General features: G+C 42.8%; 1 protein-coding gene across 2 annotated transcripts in view; it reads right to left on the reverse strand.

The window, feature by feature from the left end:
- ABCD3 (ATP binding cassette subfamily D member 3) overlaps positions 1 to 25,777 on the reverse strand; it is a 949,084-nt gene that overhangs the window by 607,657 nt on the left and 315,650 nt on the right. The gene's annotated exons all lie outside the window — the stretch shown is intronic.

Here is a 25,777-nt window from a genome sequence, read left to right on the forward strand (position 1 = left end):
GTTTTACTAATCTTAGATTTCTTGTAAATCATTAGCATGATGTTCAGAGATTTTAAATAAATGTGATTTAATCCATCCAGTTTCCGGAGGGTGGAATTTGACATGAGAAAGATTTCCAATTTTCGTTGAAGAAAATTCAAGATGGAATTATATTTAAATAGGTAGGCATTCAAATATATGATTTAGAACGACAGTGAATTGAAATTGGACAACTGTCACAAGTCATACTATAATTCCATTATAGGCAGTGATCAATATACCCTGACCACGATTATTGAAAAAACAATTGAAAGAAGACCCATGTCACATCCTAGCCAGGTGAAATAATTCTTATATTCCATATAAGGAACAGACATACATGTACATATTGTGTGATATTAACACTATGAAAACAGAATGAACTTGTTTGAATTTACTCTGCAGATACTATTTGAAACTTTTAGAAGAACTATTAAACAGCTCCCGAAGAAGGGATTCTCCCGAAAAGCCAATTTTAGGTTTGAATTATTTAGAAAACTGAATACCATTTTATTTTATAATTAATTAAATAAGACTGTGATCTTTTGAACATTATGCTTTAAGATAGTTTGATAAGAATTAACACTAACAATTACAGGATCGATATCAGAAATGTTGACTGCCATTATAGACAGTAACATAAGTGGGAAGGGGACGGGAGTGTCCATCCAAATAGGACACTGTTCAAAGTTGGTATCAAGGTGAAAGTGTCAGTCTACGACAGTCACAGGTGCTCAGTGGGAGCATCTAATAAGGATTATAAACATAAATATCTAACCCTTGTGAGAGAGGAAGAGAAGTAACTAAAGATAAGCCTTGACAAAACTATATGGGGTTTGCCTTTTTCTTTTGTGTTAGCACCAAGGTAGCACTTCTCCTTTTAAAGCTGCAACACTGCATGTACAAGTGTTGCCATCAAATGCAATGCAAAGCCTCAAACACCTCAATAATACCATCCAATTCCAGTTAATGCCTCACATGCAAGGTATACAAATGTGTGTTCTTATGTGTAGTTCATGTCAGATATCTCCTGCTTCTAAGCCAATAGTTGTCATTACTCATTTGAGAATACTCCATTTACCAGCTTTTAAAGGATGAAAAGCTAAGTCGGCTCTGCCGGGGGAAGCAGCAATGGGCAGGTTGGTTCCATTTGAGAGGCAAGCTAATTTACACCCGAGTTATCCACCAGACAGCTCTGATGGTTATGCATGAGGAACTGTACAGCCTTACGCTGGTGTGTGCTTGCACCATTTGCCAAGAAAAGCACAGCCTCTAAAGCAATGCAACCCAAAGAGAGTTAATTCCTTATATGCATGGCACTGACCCAACGTGCCTTAACCTGCATGGTATTAAAAAACCCATCATGTTTTTTATCAGTGTAACTGTCTGAAGGTATTTCATTATTTGGCAGTTTTCTTTCACAATTAGTCCTTGTGGCACAGCTACCAAACATCCTAACATCCGTTTAGAAGCTTTCTTTCAATAAAAATGTTTGCCATACGATTTTGTGTACCGAAGTGTGCTCTACTGACTTTCTGCTGGTGCAATTTACTTTAGAGTGCCCCCTCTCTGAGGTGAAAGTTCTCTTCAGTCTCTCCAGTGTTTCACCTGCTGTGAGTGATTTATGAAGTGATCAGATTACAGGTTGATGCATTTTGATTAACTCTCTTTGGAACACAGCAGATGCTTTGCATTTTAAGTGGAGTACAGTTTGTCAGAGTTTTTTATTGGGACAGATTTGAAGTAATGTACTTAATTGTTTGCGAGTGCGACTTGATATGATATTTCAGTCCATGAAATGTTATTAATTACCAGCAGTTTACATTAAAAATAAGTTGAACCAATTCCGCTGAAATGCCAGAGTAAAATGGTCAGTAAAGGTGCAGAGGAACATGTGAAAACTGACATCTGCAAAGTGCTTATTTCCAAAAAAGCTCTTCTGAAATGGAAAGTTCAAAGTGTAGGTATTCTATGGTAATGTACATAGTGTGCATGTACAACTATAGATTGGGATTAGTAGTGTTTGAAGGCACAGTTCATTCACAGATTGCCATTGTCACACCTCACCCATTAAGGTTTCTGTTTTCTCACACATACCAAGTGACACAGAGCAGCATCCACAAATGCCCTATTCTGGGGGTAATTGTAGTCTCTCAATGTGTTTTGAAAGAAAGGAGGGAGACCCAACGAGCCATATATTTGGTTTCCAAACCCACCACAATAAGGCTACATTCGGAAAGTAGGGGGAGCTGAAAGCTTGCACCCGTTTGAACGTAAGCAAACGGGCTCCAAACAGCCCACACCCATTTTGATGGGTTGAAATAAGGAATGTTCAGTGTTAATCTGCTTTCAAGCTGGCTGTGCTTGGAGCATATCATGAGTTGTGTCAACATAATATGCTAAAGGCCTCTCCCCATCATGCTGATCGAACACAAATAAGATCAAGTCTGTTCCAACAAGGTATGCCACTGCACGTTCTCAGTGAAAAGATGTTTTTTTTTTAAAGATCTTTACCCTGAAAGTTCGATTTAGAAAGACAGCTCAGTGACCACGTAAAATGGGTTTTCGAAATCACGCCCCTACCAGGCATCAGTGCACATAGAGGCTGATAGGCTCTGTGGGACCAGGAAGCGGAGGATGAGGAGAACGGGTGAGAGTGAGAGAGTGAGAGAGAGAACTTTTTTGGATTAGGGGTGGGGGTGGGGGCTGGGGCTGAAATCCCATGGTAAGGGTGGAGGGGACAAAGAGGGGATAAGGGGGTGAAAACCCCCAAATCTTTTTTAAAAAGCAGCATTTTAAAGGTCTCAAGAGACAAAGACCTTTACATTGCCGTTTTCACCATCAATCGTTTTTTTAAAAACATTTTTAAAACAACAACAAAAAAGCAGACATTGCAGATCAGTCTTTTTCTTGAGACCATTAAAATGACTTATTTTCACATAGATCCATGCCAGTATAGTCACAGTAAAACAAATGTTCATGTTAATGGTGCCTAAAGCAGATATTTAGGGCTAAGACAATTTAACTTCAGTGTTGCCCCCCCTCCCCCTTCTCCCTCATGCTGGTGGGGCCAAAGGAAACCATAAGGCTTGTCTAAACCATATATGCCAGAATTTAAACTGTTAAGCACATTTGCATGCGTGAACAAAGCAGATCATGATGCCTGTCAGCACAATGCATTAGATATTTAAAGCAAATCTATAAAATATCATTGGACGATGATGGTGCACTACAAGAGATTAACCATATAAGGGGGAATCCTAGCAGAATCGAGATCCCACCTCAGCAATGCTGGAGTCAATCTTGTTTAACTTTGAGAATTTTGAAGTTCACACAAATGTAAGGAATTTTTATAACTTCAAAAATTGGGGATAAGGCCCATCGGCAGCAAAAGAGATGTCTGTCCCATGGATATGGGAGACATCTCGGTAATGGAAATGAAGGAATCAAGGGCTCTTGAGTTAGCACCTTCTCAGAACGCAGCTAAATCGAGACCGATTGATATTCCATAGCCTTTGGCTCCTATAGAACTGGAGAAGGTGTTACCGAATGTACCAGGCGTGTTGAATGTAAGGTCTAATGCACGGCTTGGCTTGGTCTCCCGCTTCGCCTCCAAGGTTGGGAGTGGTAGATCTATCTGCTGCAGGGGTATTGGTTGTTAATGAGGTAGTTAAAAAGGGTAAGGTTATCCAGGTGAGGAAATCCAAAAATAGAAAAAAAAAATTCCTCCTGGAATAGGCCTAAACAAACATCAAGAACATGCTTTTACACACTCTAGAAGCAGCCTTCTATTAAAGCTAGATTAGGAAAACCAGCTGTTGCAATTCGTTCTATTTGTTGGGTTTCTAATTGGAGTGTGGCTGGTGCAGCTATAAATGAGGACTGGGTTAATCATGATCCTAAAGCTGGTTAGGAAACAAAATTAGTAGGGACGAGTGCTTTGAAGAAGCCATGGGCATCTTCCTCAACACAATCTGATCCCTTGGTTAGGACTCATGAGGACAATGATTTGGCTATTTTGAAGCAGAAATCAGTTCAGTCAGCAGACCTGGGGAAACTATACATTCTGCATTCTATCCAAACAGAGCACCTGACAGATCTCTATGTGGCAGCAAATTCTTCAGGCGCCAATCATTGTATGCCTCCTTGTTGTGACGTAACTTAATTCAGGTCTTTATCGGCCCTCTTGTGGCTCAAATTGTACTGAGAGACTAATGCGATCAGGGGAGCCTAGAGATAATCACTGGATGACATGATCAGGGTTCAAAGAAACCCAGGAATGAAACATAACATATTCTTAAGGGTTCTAAGCGCTCAGAGATAAGCAGTCATTTATTGTTTAATAGACATCCCAAAGGTCCTTTGCCTAAATATGATTTACCCCAGAACTATGATATTTCAGGATATGGTTCCACCCCCCCAAACCACCTTTAAAGTACTGGTGGAAAGTATTCTGCCTGATAATCGCCATTTGTGTTAAATAGAACAAATATCTTGAGATTTTTTGGTGAAGTTCCGAACTTGAGGGCTATCTCAAAAAAGGACATTGAAAGGTTCGACTTCTGTCCAGTGTTTGTAAATGATCAGGCTGTTATGGACATTGGATACAAGGTTATTCTTGGTATCATCTTAAAAGGAAGCCCAATGTTTACGACCGGTGGGCTCAATATCACTTTATACTCGCACAGAAGGAATACTAGGGGGGGTTGCTAGGGAACGTTGGATGGAATCCCTGTCCAAAAGACTTTACTGTCTAGGTTCATTTGGGAGTACAAGGACCCAAAGCGATGCAGACAATACAAAGTTAGGTCCAGTTACCTGGGGCTGATCTTGAAGATGTGTCAGACTGGTCTTGGCTCGCTTGAACTCTTCAACAGTCCGGACCAAAAATATACATCTTTAGTGAAGCCATTAAGCCTTGTCGCTTGGAATACTAGGGGCAATATACATCTCTTTACTAATCCTGGTGTTGGTACATCTTTGGTGAAGCATAATATTATTCCTTTTCAGGAAACATGCATGGATTTGGGTTGTTGTACCGTAATGGAAAAAACTGCGGCTGGAAAAAAGTAGTGGTTTTAGCTGAAAATACGGTTGCGTCGTTACAGTAAAACAACCCAAATCAAATACATTACCTGCTACCACCCACCCACCCCTTAGTTACCTTGCGGCGGCACACTTTGCTGTGTGCAGCCGACTCGCTGTGTCCCTACAACACCTTTTTTTCCCATTCACTTCTGTGATCGGGAACCAGCGCTGCAGGGTTCTTTTCTTTTAAAAAAATGTTTTTACTTTATGCACACTATAGTGAGCAAGGTTGCAGGGGACACCCCTGCAGCTTCCAATGCCCTTGTTCACTACAATGCCACTGAATGGGGGACATTTTCGGCCGTGCAAACTTTTCGTACGCCTGAAATTCGACCAAATCTCCCATTCGGGTAATTTTAATTCAGTCATTTTGGGTAAACCCCTTGGGAGTGGTCCTAGTTGCCTCTGGAATTTATTGTGAAGATTCTGGAGGGCGAACTTTGTGGGTTTTAATTGTCAACCCTGATGGTAATAGACTGTCATGGAATTTGAACAATTCAGGCGAGTTAATTATAGGCTGGTTTTATATCTTAAAAGGTACCTCTTTTAATTGGAAATATTTTACTTTTAGTACTAATCATTTTGAAAAAAGTAGTAGGAGATACTGTACAATACATTTTAGGTAGGCCTAAGAGTGTTTTTAGCTTAACGCTGTAAACATTTACACGCTTATGATTCTATTTTATGGTGGCTGCTAAAAAGAAAAAAAAAAAAAAAGGGGGGGGGGATGCGTGAACCAATATTAGAATTCAGTTAACGGCTGGGCGTCGCTCTGCAGATATAGTTGAGAAGATTATTCAAGTTAAGAGGTCATTTAAAAATGGGTTAAGACTAAATTAGGCCTCTAAGGTACAGGGTGATCCTGAATATATTTTTGGACTTTGGGGAATAAAAACTCATTGTCCTTTAGGAAATTAATAAAAGTAGGTAATCCCCAGTCGGATTCTCAGCTTAATGCCGAGTCTGAAAAATAATGGCGTACATACAGGGCTTAAGTCGAGGGTACATGCAGGTAGACAGCGAGTCCCCACACTTTTTTCAGGAGTCCCCACACTTTAAGAGGACACCTTAATATCCTAATTTCTGGTGATGGCACATTCAATTAATATGTTAAGAAGTCCCCCCCACTTTTGTTAGGAGTCCCCTCCCTACCCCAGCACCCCAGAGCCCCCAGAGTACACACCTTGAGGCACTGTATGTCAAGTGTGACATGTAAACTTACCAGGCAGATGAGGGACTGTCGGAAGTGTCTGGCAGTTGCAAACTGCGTATTGATCAAAAATTCATGGAAGTCTTGCGCCCTGGGTCCAAACAAATTGTCAAATGCCCTTTTTTAAGAATACTGCAGTATGGTCAACTATACTAACTTTTCTGCTTAGGAAAATGGCTGACTCCTGTACTTGTCCTTTGTTTTAGAGAACTGTGTTTGGGCCCATTTTCAAGAAGGGTCGTCGCTCAGATCCAAAGAACTACCGCCCTATATCTAAAGTGGATGCGGACAGCAAGGTGTTTGCTTCAGTGCTGCTGTCTCATCCAGAAAGCTGGGAGAAAGGTTGGAAGACTTGGAAAATGGCAAACTGGCTTCAGGAGAAACCATGCAACAACACTCAATGGTTGCATCTTGAAATGTATTCAGAGTCAGGCGGTTTTTGTAGCAACCATTGAGTTAAAAGGGGACTTTTATGGATTAATTTGAGTGGATGGGGAATTCCAACTGGGCTGCTTAGGTAATTGTGGGCCTCTATGAACATTGTAACATTCAAATCAAGCCTGATCAGAATGGGGCTTTGCCTCGAAAGATTCAGACCTATGTGGTAGTTAGGGAGGGGCGTATTTTGTCCCCCTGTCTTTATTGCATACGTTTCAGACGTAGGAGATTATCTGGATCAGTTGTATTTGTCCCCCCGAAAATGTGGCCATGTTAAATTTATTTGGTTGGCTTATGCAGATGACTAATTCTTGACTATACACAAAAGGGACTTCAGAAATTGATTGATACTTTTGCTAACTATGCCTCGTCAAATTGTCTGCAAATCAATCCTAAAAAAACTAAGATCAAGCAAAAGAAAGCTATCAAAATTAAAATGGCAAATATCGCCCAATACATTGGAAAGAGTTGATAGCTTTGTTTATTTAGGCTTTCCGATTAATGAAAACTGCACAAATCACAGTTAAAAGATAGGTTTTTGAATAACATGGTTACTCTTACTAATCAAATGTGCTGGATGGAATCAAAATTCAAAATTCAGGAACTTTTCCTTAGTTCCAACCCTTCGATTCTATGAAGGGAAACTGGTCGCAAAAATTCCTTATTGTGTGGAATTGAATAAAATTGTGTGCGTTTGATTTACCTACATTGTAAGGATTGATCTAGTGTAGACCTGAAGATCGTGAATATGGTTCCATTATCTGCTAGAAGATAAAAATTGGTGATAAGATCACTTGTTAGCATGGCGCAGTGCAAAGTTTTGTAATTGTATTATAGAATGCTTTCTCCTTTGCCAGGTCCCCTGTATGAAGATTTGAATGATATTAATAGGCTGAATGGTGTTCTACTTCGGAGGGACCTACCTGTGTTTTGTCATAATCTATTGAGTCAACTGGAGTTCACTGAGAAACTTATTAAAAATCCTTTAACGATAAAGAAATCTTTGTATAGGATGAGATCTTCATGGTTATAGGTTCTTGGTTCATCTGAGTTCTGACCATAAAAAGAAGAATTTCGGCTCTGTATCTGTAGATACACCAGAACAGATTTGCTCGAGGCTCCTTCCTCAGAATTAGATGGAACCGGTTTCATATGAAGCAGATTCTAGTTGGATATGGCATGATAAGTGAAGATAATCTGTAGACTCCGTGATGCCAAAGAAATGTAAACTGAAGCATCTTTTAGTTTTTTGCCCTGCTTTACATGGCAAGCGAATAGCATCTTTTAAAAAATGTGTATATTCTAATGTGTCAATGGATTGTGAAGAATTTTGAGATATTTGTATGAAGGGGCAACTATTTCGATTGTATTGGCTGTGGTGGATTTTATGAAATGTCTTGATTTGGAATTCATTTTATTAATCTTTTTCTAATTTTATACAATTGATTGTATGCATTGGATATATTCTTATTGGATTTGTGCCCGTTTGCTTTTATCGGTGTAAGATGGGCAATATGCTTGGATCTAATTATTGGGGGTATGATGGCTTTGTATTTTATTCCATTTTTCTATTGATCTGTTTTTGTTTCAGCTTTTCTTGTCAAAGGTTTATTAGCGAATGACAACAACATTAAAAAAAACAAAAACAATCAAGGTTTCAGGAGAAAGATTCTCCACACGTCAATGTTTGTTATTGTAATGTCACACTAGCTCACCATCAGACAAACATACTGGGACTAAGATGATTGAGCGAGTGAGGAATAACGCTCATAATGAGAGAGACAAAGGACTACGAGTCTCTGCTGGGGAGGGATCAGTACTTTCCCTTAAAACCAGAAGAAGCACCAACGTATGTTGTTGGTGGAACCCGGTAGGTTCAAAGCCGCAAGAGACCAGGGAGCTACGGGAAGTCCTCGGCTGAGAGAACGCTGGCAACCATGAAGCAAAAGAAGCACTAAGAAAGCACAAAGAGCCACATTGTGCATGGCCAAGAACAGGAATTGAGACAGTGGAATGACCCTGAAGAGGTGGACTGTCTGGTTCTCAAACAACGCTCAGACCGCAAATGGAAGTGGTCAGCAGAGCCATAAACTGGTGCTAGGAGAGAGAGAAGGCACACTGGATGCGCAGAAGACACGAGAGACAGCCTGATCCCCAGAGAAGGACCAGTGATGCCAATCCATCAGGATCGTGGTAACAAGAGCAGCGGGAGACCCGGGAGGGGAACACTGTAGGTAGAGCCTCAGGGGACTATTCATACTAGTCCCAGTGGTTGTGAATACCTTAAAGAGGTTGAACGACAGTTCATTAAGTGAACGGAGTGATTGAGATACAATCCAAAATTAGAAAGCCATTAGAAAGCCATCTAGAGGCCGTCAAAACCCTAATGTAAGAAACCAAAGAACTCTGTTGAAAGATTAAAGGATTTGATTCACATGGATACCAAGAACGGTTTGAAAATAGACTATTAAGGCCGGAAGAAACCTGTTCAAGAGAAGGGGGTCATTCTCATGGGCCCCTTTCTTTTCCTTGGTATGTAATTAATGGTATAGAATAATGGTAGAAAACGAAAGATTTTTGATGGATCATTACTTTGAAACTTTGAACTGCCATACTGACAGCCAGGCCCATAGTTATGTTATGTAGGCCAAACCTTTGCGATAGAGATGGATAGGCCTTTTTCTTATTTTAATCAAAACATTTTAAGACTACCCACATTGTGTCTGCTTCCTTCTGACCTATTTGCAGATGGGCCTTAAATCACCTTATTTCAAAGCAGACCCACCACTTAAAAGCTAGTGCACCTTTGTACATAAAGCAAGTTTATTGTACAATCAGCCCAGAGGAGCAAGATGATGCTGTAGAGTCAATCTAACCAGAGACTCACTGAACTACACAAGTTGACACATTATATACCTTTTTGCAACAGTTAAAACACTCCCATTTATTTTATTACAAACCACCCCCACACATGATTGGTCAAAATATATACCAAAGAAATCCAATCTTTCTTCAATTCCCCCATTCTCATTGGTCACAATTATCTAAACTACCATCTTCAGCTCATGTGTACAGCATGTCTCATTTTAGGATGTGTCTGTGGTAGGTCATGACATCACACAGTTAAACATTCACAAACAAACATAATTCATTACAAGTCCCAACTGGCCCGAAACCTCCTAACCCAAGAGGTAATTGCACATGGTTTGGAAGAGTACTTAAACAATATGGGGAGGGGAAGAATAAAAGGTTTCTCTTTGTACAGGTAATAACTATCTCATCCACTCTGACTTGCTGGCATCCTCGAACCCTGTAATCTAAATGACTACCAATTCAACACGCATGTCACACACCGAGAAAACAATCTAAGCACATGATGTATCTGTCAACTCTGGACTTGGGCGTCCTTCCCCCCCCCCAAAGTTTTATTGCTGGTCAAAAGCAAATAGCCGGACCCCCTGAACGACGAACAAGCTCCCATGCACTTAAAAGATTGCATCTTCTTTCTGTGATACTGCCAAGCAATAAAAACCCTGTGCCGGCCTGTTGGCTGGCCATCTGCCTAATGTCACGGTTTCTTAATACCTTTCCTTTGGCCTCCAAACCCTGCAAAACCAGTTTTTCCCAGTCACTCAGAATTCACCTTGCAAACCCGGCCTGCAGAGTTTAACAAATGTATGAAAAGCGCAAACTGCATATAGATTTGTAAATTCCCCATGTACGTATGTCAGTGCATGCATGTTTAATAACTACTGTGTCTTCACAGTGGGTTCTTTGTAACAAATCCCCTTCCTTGCACGCGCATTACGAAGCTCCTCGTTGCCCAGCTTCTAGGCGGTTCGTGGCACACCATAGCAGATGGTATTTATATTTCATTGGCGATTTTGATATTTATTTTGCAGAGCGCATGCAAATCTTAAATTTATCAACTAAAACACAAAGTAACTCTTAAAGGAACACCTATCCCATTCTCATTAACTACGCTGGATACATATAAAATTGCAACATTGGGCCAACGTCACTGCTCCTCCAATCACAAGTATGGTGCTCGCAACTTGAACCCCTCTTTCTCATTGGGACCTTTCCCGACCACCCAAACACCTTCCACAGTGTACACAACTAAGGTTATGATTGCTTTTATTTTCCCAAATGGTTTTTTCAATATTCAATTTAGCACATGTTCACTAGATTGCATAGGATTCCATTGGCTTGTTGCAATTCATTAATGTCTTTAATGTCCACTTTTGTTGGGCATCAGGTTCACTTGGTTAGCATTTAAGGTATATATAGAAGCTACACTGTCTGCATGAGTAACATCAGTCTCTCCATTGTTTTGTTCCAATAGTGCATCTTTGTTAATAGTTCCTTTTGCTAGACCTCTTAGTTAGCTACTTTGAAACTGTTCCTTACAAATTGAACCTGGTCAATTTATTAGTCTTGTAGTTAAAATCTTGTCTTACTTGAGTTTGTTTTCAACATTGTCGAACCTGAAAAGGATCCCTCGGTAGCTTCAGATGGCTTGAATTATACCTCAAAAAGCTCATTTCTTTTTGTTTGTTTAAAGTAAACCTAAGTATAAAGACGCCCATCTTGTTGGCCAATAGTGACATCCAAAACGTAACTGTCAATCACAGCAGAAATACATTTCACATGCAGATTGGGGGTATTGATCCACTGATGGCACTTTTCCATTGTTTTTTCTTTATCCCTTTTCCCAGGTCAGGGATTTCATAATAAAATGAGGCCCTGGATAAATACAATGTTTAAGGTCTTCATGGCAGGGCAAGAGAACCATTATACACTAACTATATAACTTGTTGGTGATTTCTGCCTCTTCCTTGCTGTCACAATCAAAAGAACACTGGTCAGACTGATCATTTTGCTCACTATCATGTTCAAATAGAATGCCATTACATATGGTATTTCAGCCATTTGTGTTTTTATGTGCCTAAACAAATCCAGCACAGGAAATCAAAAAAATTACAAATGTGTGACAGAAAACTGCATGTATTTTCTAGGACTGCAATATTTAATTTACCTAAAGACGAGAATCAATGTTACAGTTTAATTGTTTATTTGTAGAACACTTATACACAAGTGAAGTGCTTCAAAGCGCTTTAAGGCAGGAACAAGGGAGTACAATCATCATTCTTAGGCCTTGAATATTCCGAATGATTTACAACTATAGCTAGCATGCTAGGCCTGAGGCCTATATACAAGTGAAGTGCAGAGTGAGGGGGAGAAGTAGAGGCGCATACAGGGCAATAGAACAGTACTGACCTGGCCATCATTTCGGGATTGCTTGGTAGTTGGTCATCAACGCTCCTATGCATGAGTATTTCAAGCACGTCCCAGCTAGGGAGGGGAGACAGAGGGGGGTCCAGACAGTCTTACAAGGTCTAGAACAATCAGGGTCAAGGAATGTGCAAATGTGCAAAACAGGACGTCCAAGGGAGCGGAAGGGGGGGGTGTGGGGCTGGGGGGTGGTCGGACAAGCGTGCCCCGTCCAGCAGGGGCCCGGGTTAAGTGCAGAGAGGGTGCCCCTCTGATGGAGCATATTGCAGCAGAGGCCCAGAAGCAAGTGCAGGACTGGCGGGGGAGCCTGGGACCTGAGAGGTTCTGGAGGTGCACCAGGAGACCACTCAGCTAACTGAGCAGGCTGGGGAAGAAAGGAGGGAGGGAAAGAAGCGAGGATAAAGGATTTCAGCATGGAAGAGTGAGAGAGAAGTACGAGGAGAAGAGTTAGGTCTTGAGGAGTTTCCGGAACTTAGGGAGGTCAGACTCAAGCCAGAGAGCGGTAGGTAGGCTGTTCCAGAGGGAGGCACCTCCAGAGGATAAGGATCTACCCCCAAATCTCTGTTTAGAGAAATGGTTCACCAGCAGAGAGTTGGAGGAGGCCGAGCAGAGGGCTCTACAAAAAGAGTATTTGGGAAGAGAGTGTTGTAGATAGTAAGGGCCCGAACCCCAGAAAGCCTTGTGGACTATGCAAAGGGACTTGAACTTGATACTTGCAGCCATGGGGAGCCAGTGGAGTGATTTTGGCACCAGAGAGATTGGGTCCCTGGGCTTGAGGCCAAGGAAAAGTCTTGCGGTTCTGTTCTGGATAAAATGCAGAGGTCGGACAAAAGAAATAGGAAGATTGAGAAAAAGACACTTTTGCAGTAGTCCAGTCTGGAGAGAACCAAGGCTCTGGAGACAGTGAGCCTTTGGAGGAAAGTGAGAAAAGGGGCCATGTAGACATTGAAAAAACCAGGGGATAGATTAGATCCCTGCGGGACACCACAAGTAGAGAGAGAGTGATGGTAGAGAGAAAGGAACAAGTTCCACCTGGGAAGGACAGTCAGAGAGAAAGGATGCAAGCCACGCTAGGGTCTGATCTGTGATGCCCAGAGTATCCCGGAGACGGGTGATCAGGATGTTGTGGTTTACTGTATCTAAAGCAGAAGGGAGGACAAGGAGAATGAGGACAGAGGAACAGTTGGAGTCGAGGTTTGAGAGCAAGTCTTCAAGGGTGTTCAGAAGAGCAGTTTGTGCCGCAGAATGCTCTAAAGCCAGACTGATGGTCATGAAGAAAACCAACAGATTCAGTGTGGAGGGTGAGATGAGAGAGCCAGCCAGGAGTTTGCCCAGGAAAGGAGTGATGAGATCAGGCAATAGTTAGCCAGAATAGAGGGGTTGGCAGAGTTTGTTTTTAGCAGAGGGTGCACAAGAGAAAGCTTGAGGGAAGTGGGGAAACCCCCAGTGGCAAAGGAGAGGATGCAAAGGTCTCCCAAAGCCGGAGCTAGAGTGTCAATGTTGTCCTTGATGGTTTTGGAGGGGCAGGGTTCCACCTGTTTGGAGGAGGCTTTCGTGGACCAGACTAGTCGAGAAACCTGCTCTGGTGTCTCCTCAGGTGTGACAGGTGAGAGGGAGGAGAGAAGAGGGGGCGTGTTCGGGGCAGCCCAGGGGGGCCCAAGAGATGATAGTGCATGAATGGGTGCGGAGGAGAGAGAGGAGAGAGGATGTCTTGCATTTTGGCTGTGAAGCGCATGGCAAAGGGCCTGGGTGGGTGCAATAGAGGATGAGGTCACAGTAGGGTTTGCCAGCTCCTTACAGACTTTGAAAAGTTTGGCCATGTTGTTGGATGCCGCATAGCTACGGGCTTGAATATGGACTCTATTCTTGAGCCGAGTGCTGCGTCTATATTACTTTGCAGAAGGCAGCAGGACATCTTGTCAGAGGGTGCACCTGAAGTTCCCCATTTCTGTTCCGCTGCCCTGCACTTGCGTTTAAGGTCAGCCAGATCAGAGTTGAACCAAGAGTTGTATTTTTTGGGAGGCTTCAGTCGGACCCTCGTGACAGGGGCAAGGAAGTCTGGACAATTGGAGCTGAAAAGGCATAAATTAGAGAGGGCTGTGTCAGGGTGGGACTCAGCTGCAAGAGTGGAAGGCGGGGAGAATGCAGAGGTAAAGCCAGCCACTGACATTTTTCATGGGTTGAAAGACCTTGAGGTGCGAGGCGGTGCCAGGTGTGCCAGTGCTAAAGGAGAAGAGGGCTCCAAGTGAGAGAAGAGAAAAGAGTGGTCAGTCCATGAGAGTGAAGTAGTGAGAAAAGTAGAGAGAGGGATGTCTGGAGATGAGAGCATCCAAGGTGTGTGTTGGGCCACAGGGTAGAAAGGCGAGAGGGTCGCATAGGTTGAGAAAAGCTCTTGAAGAGTCAGGAGAGTCAAGATGGATGTTAAGATCCCCCAGCAGGACGAGTTCTGAGACAGAGGAAAGGAGAGAAGATGCCAGATAAGCCCATTCCGAGAGGAAGAGGGTGGACTGGCCTGGCGGCCGATAGAAGGTGGCCTAAGAGAGGAGATATGAGAGAGAGAGCATGCAGACCAGGCATTCGAAAGAGGAATAGTCGTGAGTCGGAAGTCGGAATAGTAGAAACAGGGAACCACCCTGGAAAGATCAGGCCAACCCCCACCCCACCCCAGGTCTGTTGGGCCTGGGCTCAGAGAGGATCTTGTAGCCTTCAGGGAGAAGTGTGTCAAAACTTGTGACAGAGCTGTCCTTAAACCAGGTTTTAATGAGAGCAAGAACATCAAGGTCCAGGTGTTCAAGGAGGTGGCAGATGTCAGAGGAGTGCTTGACTGTGGAACGAGAGTTAAGTGTGGCAATGTGGAGCAGATTACTATTTTTGAAGGACTTATTGGGGTGGGACAGGGGTCCCCACCGTAAGCAGTGAGTGTGCCAAAGAGATAAGGGCAAGAGAAGCCAAAGAGGCCGAAGGGAGTTTAGGCAAGAGAGCCTGGGCAGTAGTAGATGGCAAGGGGGCCAGTGAAGGAGGGGCTGCAGAGGGGAAGGGAGCCCCAGATGACTCGGCAGTGGGTGGCAAAGGGACCAGCGTGGAAGAGGCTGATAGGGATGTTAGTGATGAGTGTGAGGGCCAGGGAGCCAGGGTAGTAGAAGACGTCAAGGGTGCCATAGTGAGACAGGCAGTGTGGCCAGGTGCAGGCAAGGAAGCCAGGGAGGCTGTAGGAGTAGTTGGCAAGGGAGCCAGTGGTGAGGAAGGTGGGAAGTTGATAAGGCGATGGAAGAGCCTATCAAAAAGAAGGAGGTTGGGTGGAGGCCCTTGTACCAAGACATGACATTTCGATAGACATTAATGATGACCCTAGGGGGCAAGAAGGACCTCCCAGCAGGTGCTGCCATTGATGTGTGAAGAAGAGTAGGGGGAGAGAGAGCAAAGCAACCATATGAAGAGTCCATTGGTCGGGATACAGAACGACGAAGAGGATACTGGTGAGAGTCTTTCTGGCGCAAACACAGACGTAGGTGTCAGCGATAGGAAGGCCTGTGCTGGAGCCAAGTGTGTCCTCCTTAAGTTTCTTCCTGCCAGACTTGGTGATGGGTGAAGGATATGAGAGAGAAACCTTTGGTGAAGACAGGAGAGATGGGGAGTGCCGTGAGGGGGCAGAGAGCATGCTACACTTAACCCAGATGAACAACTGAGGCACAGGGGAGGGAGTTGCGAGGAGGGCGCAAGTGAACAAGGAAACACAATAGGAATGGGAAGAAACAACAGGAGCTAAAGGGGGGTGGGGCTACAAGGGAGCAAGATACAAAGAGCAAGTGGAGTAAGTAGGATTTTAGCTAGCAGAACAAACAAATGCAGGATGTGAGCACACCTACATTTTATTTTTTAACAGTCACAATCAATGCAAGTGGAAAGCACACCTACATTTGATTTTTAACAAACAGTGACAATCAATGTAAGTGGAAATGAAATGTATTCTAAAATATATGTGTACTTGCAGTTCTTTCATTGGAGATTTAAAATGGCATTCCAGAATCTGGTGATTAACATTATTCAAAACTGCTGAGAAATAGAACTGGAAACACTGTGTCCTTAGATTTCTAAACATGGTCAGATTTCAAATCAAACCGTCTGGTTGAAACTTGTTAGAAAATTCTCAAGGTCAGACCATTTAGTTTTTAGCCACCCTGCAACATTGAATTGAAGGCTGATTTTCAAAGCATACAAGGACAATACATTTGCTTCAGGTACTCCTTATTAACACAAGGCTTCAGTTTCAAAGAGAATCTGTAACCCAGTTTACCATTCATCAAAACTGAATTAGCCATGAAAGGTAAATAGAGGAGATGAATGACATTCAGATGCCTGGCACCAGATATCTGCCTTGGATTAGTCCATGGTGAAAGGTCATTGAGAATATGCACACCAAGAAAATTTACATTGAATAGTATAAACATAGAAGGCAGGGGTCAGAAATTCAAATTCAAGAAGCAGGAGCTGAAAGTAGCTCCTGGATGTCGAGGATTTCCCTCTGACCAGGAGTTATCCACCCGACACAGGAGCAGTTGAAGTCTACAACGTGGTTTTAAAAATATCATGAGCTACACAAATCTGCAGAAGATCATAAACTATTCAGGAAAAAAAATCTTCACAGGTGAAGGCCATCACTCACTTTGAAGTGCCTGAAAGACGGTGGAACTTGCTTTTATTTAATCTGTGATAAGCACCCAAAAATACATGCAACCCACCCAACTTCTTCTATTGTACTCTATTGCCGACTGTATGTGGATTGTGGCCTCGAACCAGGTTTTACTTTTCTTCCACTTTGATTTATTCTTAAGGCAGCTTCTCTCTCTGTTGTTACCTTTCTCCTAGGCCTTTATTTATGTCTGCCATGACTCTGCCACTAGATCACCATTTCTGTTTGTGCATCTGACTGGCACAGCTGTCTTTCTGCTGCTGTCTTTCTCTACTTCCTTGCCCTCTCCGGCCGCTGCTGTGACTTTTTGGTGAAGGTATAGGGTAAGGTTTTAAAAGTAACTCTGGTTGCTCTTCTGTGTAATACTATAACGCATGGGTTTATGGTGCAGGAACTGAATGTAAAGTTAGTGAGATGTGTGCTACAGTATATGGAGGTACTAGATGACTCGATCCAAAATCTATCGCAAGGGTTAGTCAACCAACTAAATAACAGTGCATTTTTTAAATGAACTTGGGAGAATGAATGGCTGAGTCATACGTGTTGTGTTTCCAACCTGGGACACATGGATTATTCTTCAGACTTCTGTATAAGATGCATTAACCAACTAAACAAAATCTCCTGCTAACACAATGTATGCAAATTAGTTTATCGCTCAGCATGTAGCTGCAGACAAATGGCAACATCATGTATAAAAAGGCACCAACATATTTATTTAAAGTATTTTGATTTTAAAAAGGCAAGTAAGCTAATTTAATTATGCAATTTCTCTGTGGGGCTAGATACAGCATGCATGCAATGGAAAGTTTTGTGGATCACAGACAACCTGTTGGAACATGTTGCTCCAACATTTAAACTCCGGTTCCACTTGACATTTTTATGCCATATATTGGACTGAATGCATATTTTCGAGAGGCACAGAAGTACAAAGGCAAAGTGTTTTAAAGCAGCTGCAATGCTTTTCAGGCTAGAACACATATCTACAAAGGGACAAAGGGGAAGGCAACTTAATTACCAAATCATTTCTAATGTTATAGTGAAAGCTCAAATTAAGGCAACTGCATGGCTGTAAAAAGAGTCTTAGTTTGTAACTGGTTTGAAATGTATACCGTCTGAAATTCATGGTGAATTAAGATAATCTAAAAGTCGATGTACATTGGTAATGTTCTTTTTTTTAATCTTATCCATTTTAGCTAGAGACTTTTACAAAGAAGCGCAATATGGCTGCTTGCAGTATTACTTGCAATGCCTTTTGTAGCAGTTCAAGTTCTAATTTTAAAGCCTTAAGAAAGTGTTGCATGAAAATGTTATAATAACTTCTAATAGCTCTACATGAAATCTCAGTATTGCCACTGCTTTCCTGCGAAAGAAAAAAGTGAAACTGACTCCACTTTCGAAAGCAGAACTAAAAAAGGAAAAAGGTTTTAAATTGTACAAGCATTTTAGAAAGGAAAATGTCACCTATGCAGGAGCTGTTACTACAATTTGTGCAGTGTTTTGTGATGCTTTTAAAAAGAGTTCAGGTGGCACACTTGTTCTGTTTAATTTAGAAGTAAATTTTGTCTTAACTCATGAGTGAGGCTGACTGGAGTGATGTATGCACATTTCCATGGGGCTAATCAAGCAGGAGCTGAAACCAGCGCCTGCCTTGGACTTTCAAAGAGATTTCCAGGAGCACTCTTAGCGTGGCCAAGAACGAAATGGGGCTCAGCGACCCTCAATTTCGATCCATGGAAAGGGAATATCTAGGGGGTCATATTGTCTTGCCCTTTGGTGGAAAACTGCTGCAATTGCACACCAAAGAAATAATTGCATTTAAAATTAAGAGAAAAAAATGTAAACTCTGTAAAACAAAAATCTGATTGACACCATATTTGGACACTTTGTAGAGAAGAGTAAACTATCAGAATCTGAGAAATTAATTATATGTTGCTGCATTAAAAAGTGACATAAAATAAAAAAAATATGTAAAAGCTTTAAAAAATAAGAAATCAGAATTTAATTATCCAACATCTCAAAATGTTTTCCCCGAATCACAGAATCTAAAGATAAACGTTTTTTCAAGGTACACATAAGATTCAGAAATAGTATAAAATCTAAATTAGCCTTACTTCAGAAAGAGCAAGCTCCATCCCACCTTTAGTCAGATGGCTGGCAAACCACACCTCTGAAAACCCAATGGTCGGGTTAGAGTCCATAGAAGGACAACCAGCCAGCACAGAGGAATTGATTCCCCAATAGGTCAATGCCTGCCTGACTGGGTCCCTTGCTCGTCCTCCCAAAATCAGAAGTTACATGTAAAGCTCCATCCCCCAATTGTCGAATTTGCTCAGGGTAAAGGCTGGGAAGAGAAAGGAGGCGGCCATTTTGAATACAGGGACACAGATGCTAATATCCCAATGTTCTATGTTCCTTATATACCCTTTTTTTTAAAAAAAAATCTGAAATGCAATATTCACCCTTCTGGGTTCTGGATATTAGAGCTACATTTTTGGTTTTCCTGGGCCTGTCTGCTATCCTTCATTTGACCCTGAGGTAGTAGGGGGCCAGTCTCCCATGGGCGCTCATCAGTTGCTTTCAGAACTTCCATAAATCAGTCGGGTTATTGAAATATTTGGACAGTCCTTCCGATATCATGCTGACCATCTTTGCTGGTTCAATGAGCCCATATCGCACACCCCTTCAGAAAAGCTTCAGCCTTAAGTGGAGGAATTCCTTCCTTCTGGACATCAAACACAGAAATCACAGTTAATGAGAATCTATCTCCTCTCAAAGCTTAAGGTTTTTCCTTTTGATTTAGCTGCATCAGTATTTGAGCCACCTGCAGATACTTGCCTAGATTGCTGCAGCCTGCACGAACTGGACAATGCAATAGGAGTGCTCAGACGTGCCAATACTTGCCTTTATTGGCATAGCTTGCAAGACATGTTTTTCAGCTGTATTATTTCAGATATTATGGGCAAAGCTGATATTTATATAACGCTGGAATGTAGGAGCACAGCTAGCATTACTGGCATTATGGGCAAAGTCAACACAAGTGTTCTTAAATGCCGGGAATACTAGCATTTATTGGCACAGCCAGCATGATCTAGTCCTTTTCCAATGGCAATGCCTGTATTAATGGGCGCACCCAGCATAAAAATGTTTTCTTGCACAGGCAGAAAACTGGTGCGTTATATGGGCAAAGGCATCAAGTAAATAGGTTGGGAAATGTTGCTGTGTACAGCTAGTGACCGGACCTTTTTTTTCTCACAAAATGTGTGCAGTAAAATGCATCATTTTGGCGCAATTAAAAACAATTCTGAAGAAGGCTAAAGTGCAACCCTTGTTGCCTGGAATTCCCTAGTTTTTTGTGTGTTCTCTTGCTGTGCTTGATTGCTTGTGCAGATTTGCGGTAAAAACATTCATGCCTCCAGTGAAAATTCACCAACCACCACTACCCAAGTGTCTATTCCATCTTATGACAGTGTAGCCATTTAAACTCATTTAAAAATAAGCATTGCCAATGCCAACTATTTTGGCTTTTGTATACGAATGGGAAAGTCAGGCCTGTGAAGGATATGCATTATTGCAGATAGACCAAGTCGCTAAAGGCAGACCCTTGTTAAGACATTTTTATTACGACCTGCAGTTTGTTTACAGCTCCAATGAAGTCATTGGGCCTCATTACGACTCAGGCGGTAAGGGTTTTACGGCGGCGTAAACAGCGCCAACCCTTACCGCCTGATTCCGAGGTCCCTTAGCGCCATGGAGGTTTTAACACCTGCTTTTAGCAGGTGTTAAAATCCATGGCGCTAAGGGACCTTGATGTTAATTACGCCACCGTAATTTACGGTGGCGTAATTAACGCCTTCCCCACTCCCATTATGCCCTATGGGGCAAAAATGGGAATGGGGAAGGGTAAATGGGGATTGGGGACTTACCGCCCCGCCAACCTCGGAATGGGGCGGTAAGTCCGCCAACCACCATGCCGTAAACATAGTTTACGCCATGGTGGTAAAGGTACGACCCAGGCGGTAATTTACCGCCTGGGTCGTAATGAGGCCCATTAACTCTCAGAAGAGTGCTTTGAAAAATCACTGGCAAGCACTTTGAGCACACAGTTTGATGGTAAGGCTTTAGAAGCCTAGCTCAGAAATCCCAGGAGGTTATCTTCTCGGCAGGAAGTAAGTGAGAACAGCCATAGAGATTAGCATGCTATGGGCAATCAATGAGTGGGTAGATTACCAAACACCACCTACAAATGTTGTGTCCATCCTCATATGCCATTACTCCCTAGCTGTACTCCAATGTAAGTTCCGGCTTATAGGTGGTTCTTTAGCCCCACCTAATAGCCAAAACTAGTTAGGTGACCCCAAAAATTATAAACAAGAGAAAACAGGCATATGTATCCTTTGCAATACTTGCCCCAAGAATCCTGACGTGTAAGGCCTGCTGGATGCAGACGAAGGCCAGTGGGGCCAGCAAATCTTACTTCCATCAATGGATTGTTCCTGGGTAGCGAAGCTTCCCTTACATTATTTTTTCACTCCCAAGAATCCTTTATAGGACAGAGGGGATGAGGGAACCTAGTCACCTACTATGTATGTTGGGCGGCATATGAGTGCCAGGCACCCAGCTCCTTTGAAGGTGTCTAATTTGTGAAACTGGTAGCCATCGAACAACGTGGGGGCAACAGAAAGCTCTGCTGTAGTTTTCCCAATGATATAGACCGGGACCAAGGAGCAGGCAGGCAAGCTGTATGAAGTGAAGTAGCTCTGAATGATGGCTGCAGTATGGGCTGCTTTTGCGTTGCATGTAAGGCTTAACAGAATGAGAGACACGCAGCAGAAACTCAATGCCCCCTCGTTGAAACTTTCTGGTGTGTTCTTTTTTCCCTCTTAGTTAGTTTTGGCTAGTAGGTGGCGCTGAAAACGCCATCTTAAGCAGAAACCATCGTCATTAAAATAAGAGAGCTTTAACATAAGAGATTCAAATAGAGGCTTTGAATGAGGGTCTCTAATGCTTTTCAATGCAGATGACATATGAGGATTGATTTGTGTTTTATGTGTCCCACCCATTTAACGCCCATCGCTAAGTTAAATGGATATGATTTTACACCCATTCCCACTCATCCCCACTTAAAACCACACTCCTTTGGCACTAAGCATTTGTATTATGTGCAGAGGTTGTTAGCCATTTTTACTTTGAAAATGGCTACCGCTATAGGTTGTTATGAAAAAGTTATTTGACTTCATTGATGCTTTAAAAAATATTTACTACAGTTTTGAAGATATGTTACACATTTTTATGTTTTTTGTATTGGAAATAAACAAGTTACTGTAATAGTTACGATTTGGTCGAAAATGCCTCTAAACATGTTCAAATACTGATTTTTGGTGGGTTGGTCTAGTGTTTTTAATTTAGGCAGCACCAGATTGCTGTGCAGTTAGTGATGTCAGTATGTTGTGATTGGGTCTCCAGTCTGTGTTTGTTTGCCCAGGGAAGCCATTTTCTTTCAGCATTGGATATTTATTTTGTTACAGCATGCGTGCACTCAATCTCGCCGTGCTCTGCACAAGTATGGAATTCTGAATAAATGTACATTTTGTTTATCCAGCCCAAGGCCATTCCTATGTAAAGTAAAGTTCGACCAGTGCCAGCATTTCATGCAAGAAAGCCTTTGTTACAACAACGAAGCCATATTGAAGGAAATGATAATTGCACTTTATTTTTCAAACTCGCAGAAGCATTGCAGGAATGTACCACACATTTCGTTCTGCGACTTCAGTGCGATAATATTTTGTCTTTTTTTTACATCATTTTTCCTGGGGTGGACATGTGAGGGAGGATCACCTGAGTGGAGGGTCACAAGGGATTGGGAGGAGGATACCCAAAGGAGAGACGGGGTATGCCCCCCACTCCCAATAACACTCCAACCTACTCTCCCTCAGCGTTCATGGGGTATTTTCAATCCCACCGTCCCCATTTCCAACAAATACTGAGACGAGGAGGAGGCAACTAAGAGCAGTACATATTAACCATAGAAACAACATGGGGAAAGTAAGGGAAACCTACCATAGAGAGAACTCAAGCTGCCCCACTAATAGAGTCAGGCAGGATCAGGCATATAGTAATGACCACTCACACCCGACCCCTCTGGACTATTTTCTCCACTATAAAAAGTGTGGTTTCACACAAAAAAGTGAACGAGCTGGGGATGCAGTCAAGACGCGAGAAGCCAGGGTGCAGGGAGCAGCAGGAGAAAGAGCCTGGAGGAGAACAGCGTGCAGAGACACTGGCCCGGTGTTTGAGAGGGGTTGCAGCATGGCTGCCTCCAAGGAGCCGGAATAAAGCAGCCTGTATCCTGCTGGTGGCCTATGGGAAAATGTTAATTCCCTTGCAACGTGTGCTGTTCCCAAAGGTGTCTGAGGGGCAGGTGGTGAGACCCTGACCTCAACCCAGTGTAACCAGTGGAACAGCTTTGTCAACGCGATGCTACCCAGTGAGTTAGAGAAACTCAGGAGTGCATTTGACTGAAATGAAGCGGGAGAAAGACAATTGGAAAGCAGCACGGAGCTGAAAGGTTTGAAAGTGTGCAAAGGACAGAATGTATCAGAAATAAGCAGGAGAAAAGAAAAAAAGGGAGAAAGTTGTGCTGGCGGCGGGGAAGAAGAAAAAAGCAAAAGAAAGACGTGAAGAGTTTAAAAGCGTTTACAATGAAGAGAAGTACAAAGCGTGCACAGTAAAGAAAGGACAGTGCGTTACGCATGCAGGAGAATGATAGAGAAAGAAACAGACAAGTGCAAGAGTACACAGGGAAACAAAAGGATGTGAGATATGCAAGAGGCACGATAAGAAAGTAAAGGAAAGTGCAAGAGTGGACAATTAAATAAAAGGAACACAAAAGGGAAAGTGCAAATGTGCACAAGCAAGAAGCAAAACGAAAACAAGAAGGGGTGCTGGAAGGTTTAAGATAAGAGCAGGAATTAGAGGGGGGTTGCAGATCAGAGTGGTCACAGTGTAGTGCGTGTGTGCAAAATGAGCTAAAGAGAACATGCCGGTGATGCGCAGCCATTTTAGACATTCACTTCCATTACCGCAATGAAAGCCTGTGGTTTTGTGGGCTCAGTAAGTAGACGTGCATTTCTGCAGCGGAGGCAAGGTCACATAATGATGTCAGCTGAACTAACTGTGGAGATAGTTGTTGCATTGTCCGCTGAAGGAAGAACCAGAAAGGGAGTCCGAGCATTCTGCAGGTGCAGTGATAAGGGGTACAGGGAAAGAATGCAATGCAGAGAAGCTGGGTTTTTCCACTTCTAGCTGGAATTTTCCACTCTTGGCTCCTCATGCTTATTGTCTGCACTTCAGCCGAGGGCAGTCTGGTAACCAATGAGGGGCGGGGATCCCCCCACAAAGAGATGCCATTCCTCTAGGAAAGCAGATAGAACTGGACCCCCGGGTGATGTAGTCTCGATGAGAGGGAGGACACTCGGCTCCGGACCATGTTAGTACGAGTGATCTCTTTGCCTACATGCTCTGGGACTAAGCAGTTCTGTGGTGGCCGATATGAAGGCATCTTTCTATGTTTTTGTATAATTGACTATATGTTATGTGTCTATATACAAAGAGTGAATAATGGGCCTACAACAAGCCTTTTTGTTTTCATATAACTAGTGGTCTAAGTGTAATTCCTTGCCTATCTGAGTCCAATAACGTGTTTTGCTAAGGTCTAGCGGGATGTAATTCTGAGGTCGCTACACATGGCCAAGAAAAAGCAAGACACATGCCTAGGAGGAGCAAAGAACCAGGCGGTTTCGAAGTGTGTGTGAAACAATTGTTTAAAAAGGAAAGGTGCATCCTGAGAAGTTGAACTTGTATTTGAAACCAAAAAGGGGCCTACGCTTGGGGAAGCGATCCCTGCGAGGCCTACCAAATAAAGCAAAGTGCATCCTGACAAAACTGAATTTGTGTTGGAAACTGAAAGGGGCCTGAGCTTGGGGAATGGAACCCTGAGAGGCCCAACCAAGTTGGAGACTTATTGTTTGGTAGTGTTGAAAGGATTGAAGCTTGGAGAAGGGAACCCTGAGAAGCTTCAAAAAGAACTGCGTTAGATTTCTTTTGTGGTGTTTGGAACTTGAACAAGTTGAAGCTTGGGGACGGCAAACCTAAGGATCCCAATGGCACTGAAGGTATTTGAAACAACTGCAGGGGCTCTGTGGAGAAGGTCTTACGAACAGCTCTTTTTGACTGAACTCATTTTTGTGACATTGACCAAACTACACCTGGGGAGATGACCACCTGAAACAGACCTTGGTTTCCTATTTTCTGTTGAACCACTATTTTCTTTTTTTAAAGACTTCCCATCACATTTTTGTAAAGAGTGAGGGCAAGCATACGTTTAGACACAGACTGACATTTATTTTGGACTATTAGACATCGACAGCATTTAGAAACATCAGTTAAGGGAACTATCCCTTTAGAGTTGGGATCAGCCAGGCATTACACCATCCCAGGAACCTTAGTAAATAAAGGTTTTAATACCAGCACCTTTTTTTAGTCTGTGTCTCTTGATACCATGCCTGTCTCACATGCCTCTACTTCTCCATCCACATTGCCCCATCTCATCGCTCTCTCGCTCCCTCCCTCCCTCTCGCCCCCCCTTGTCCTTCCTCCCTCCGTCCCTCCCGCTCGCCCTCTGTCTCTCACCACCTCTCTCTCGCTCGCCCCTCACCCCCTCTCTCTCGCTCGCCCCCTCTCAAGACTTCATAACAGACATGTTTTACTACAGTGTTCACCCCATAGTGTGTGGTCATCCCAGCACGTAGAACTTCATTTTGTATTATATAGACAGGGGCGCTAATGGGAAGAGGGGCCTGAGGCACCCCGGCGCAACCACAGAAAGAATGCAGTTCTAGAATCAGAATTGTTTGAGCAGTTGGGTAAATAAAGCCCTACAGACATTAGAAAAAAATGCCTACTACAACGCTAGATAGATAATGATGTAAACGTACATGTACAGGTACATTGTTTTTAACTACGTTTCCCAGAGAGTCCCA

The sequence above is a fragment of the Ambystoma mexicanum genome, chromosome 1q (assembly GCF_040938575.1).
Source record: "Ambystoma mexicanum isolate Mex_15411 chromosome 1q, UKY_AmexF1_1, whole genome shotgun sequence".
In the NCBI taxonomy this organism is placed as follows: domain Eukaryota; kingdom Metazoa; phylum Chordata; class Amphibia; order Caudata; family Ambystomatidae; genus Ambystoma; species Ambystoma mexicanum.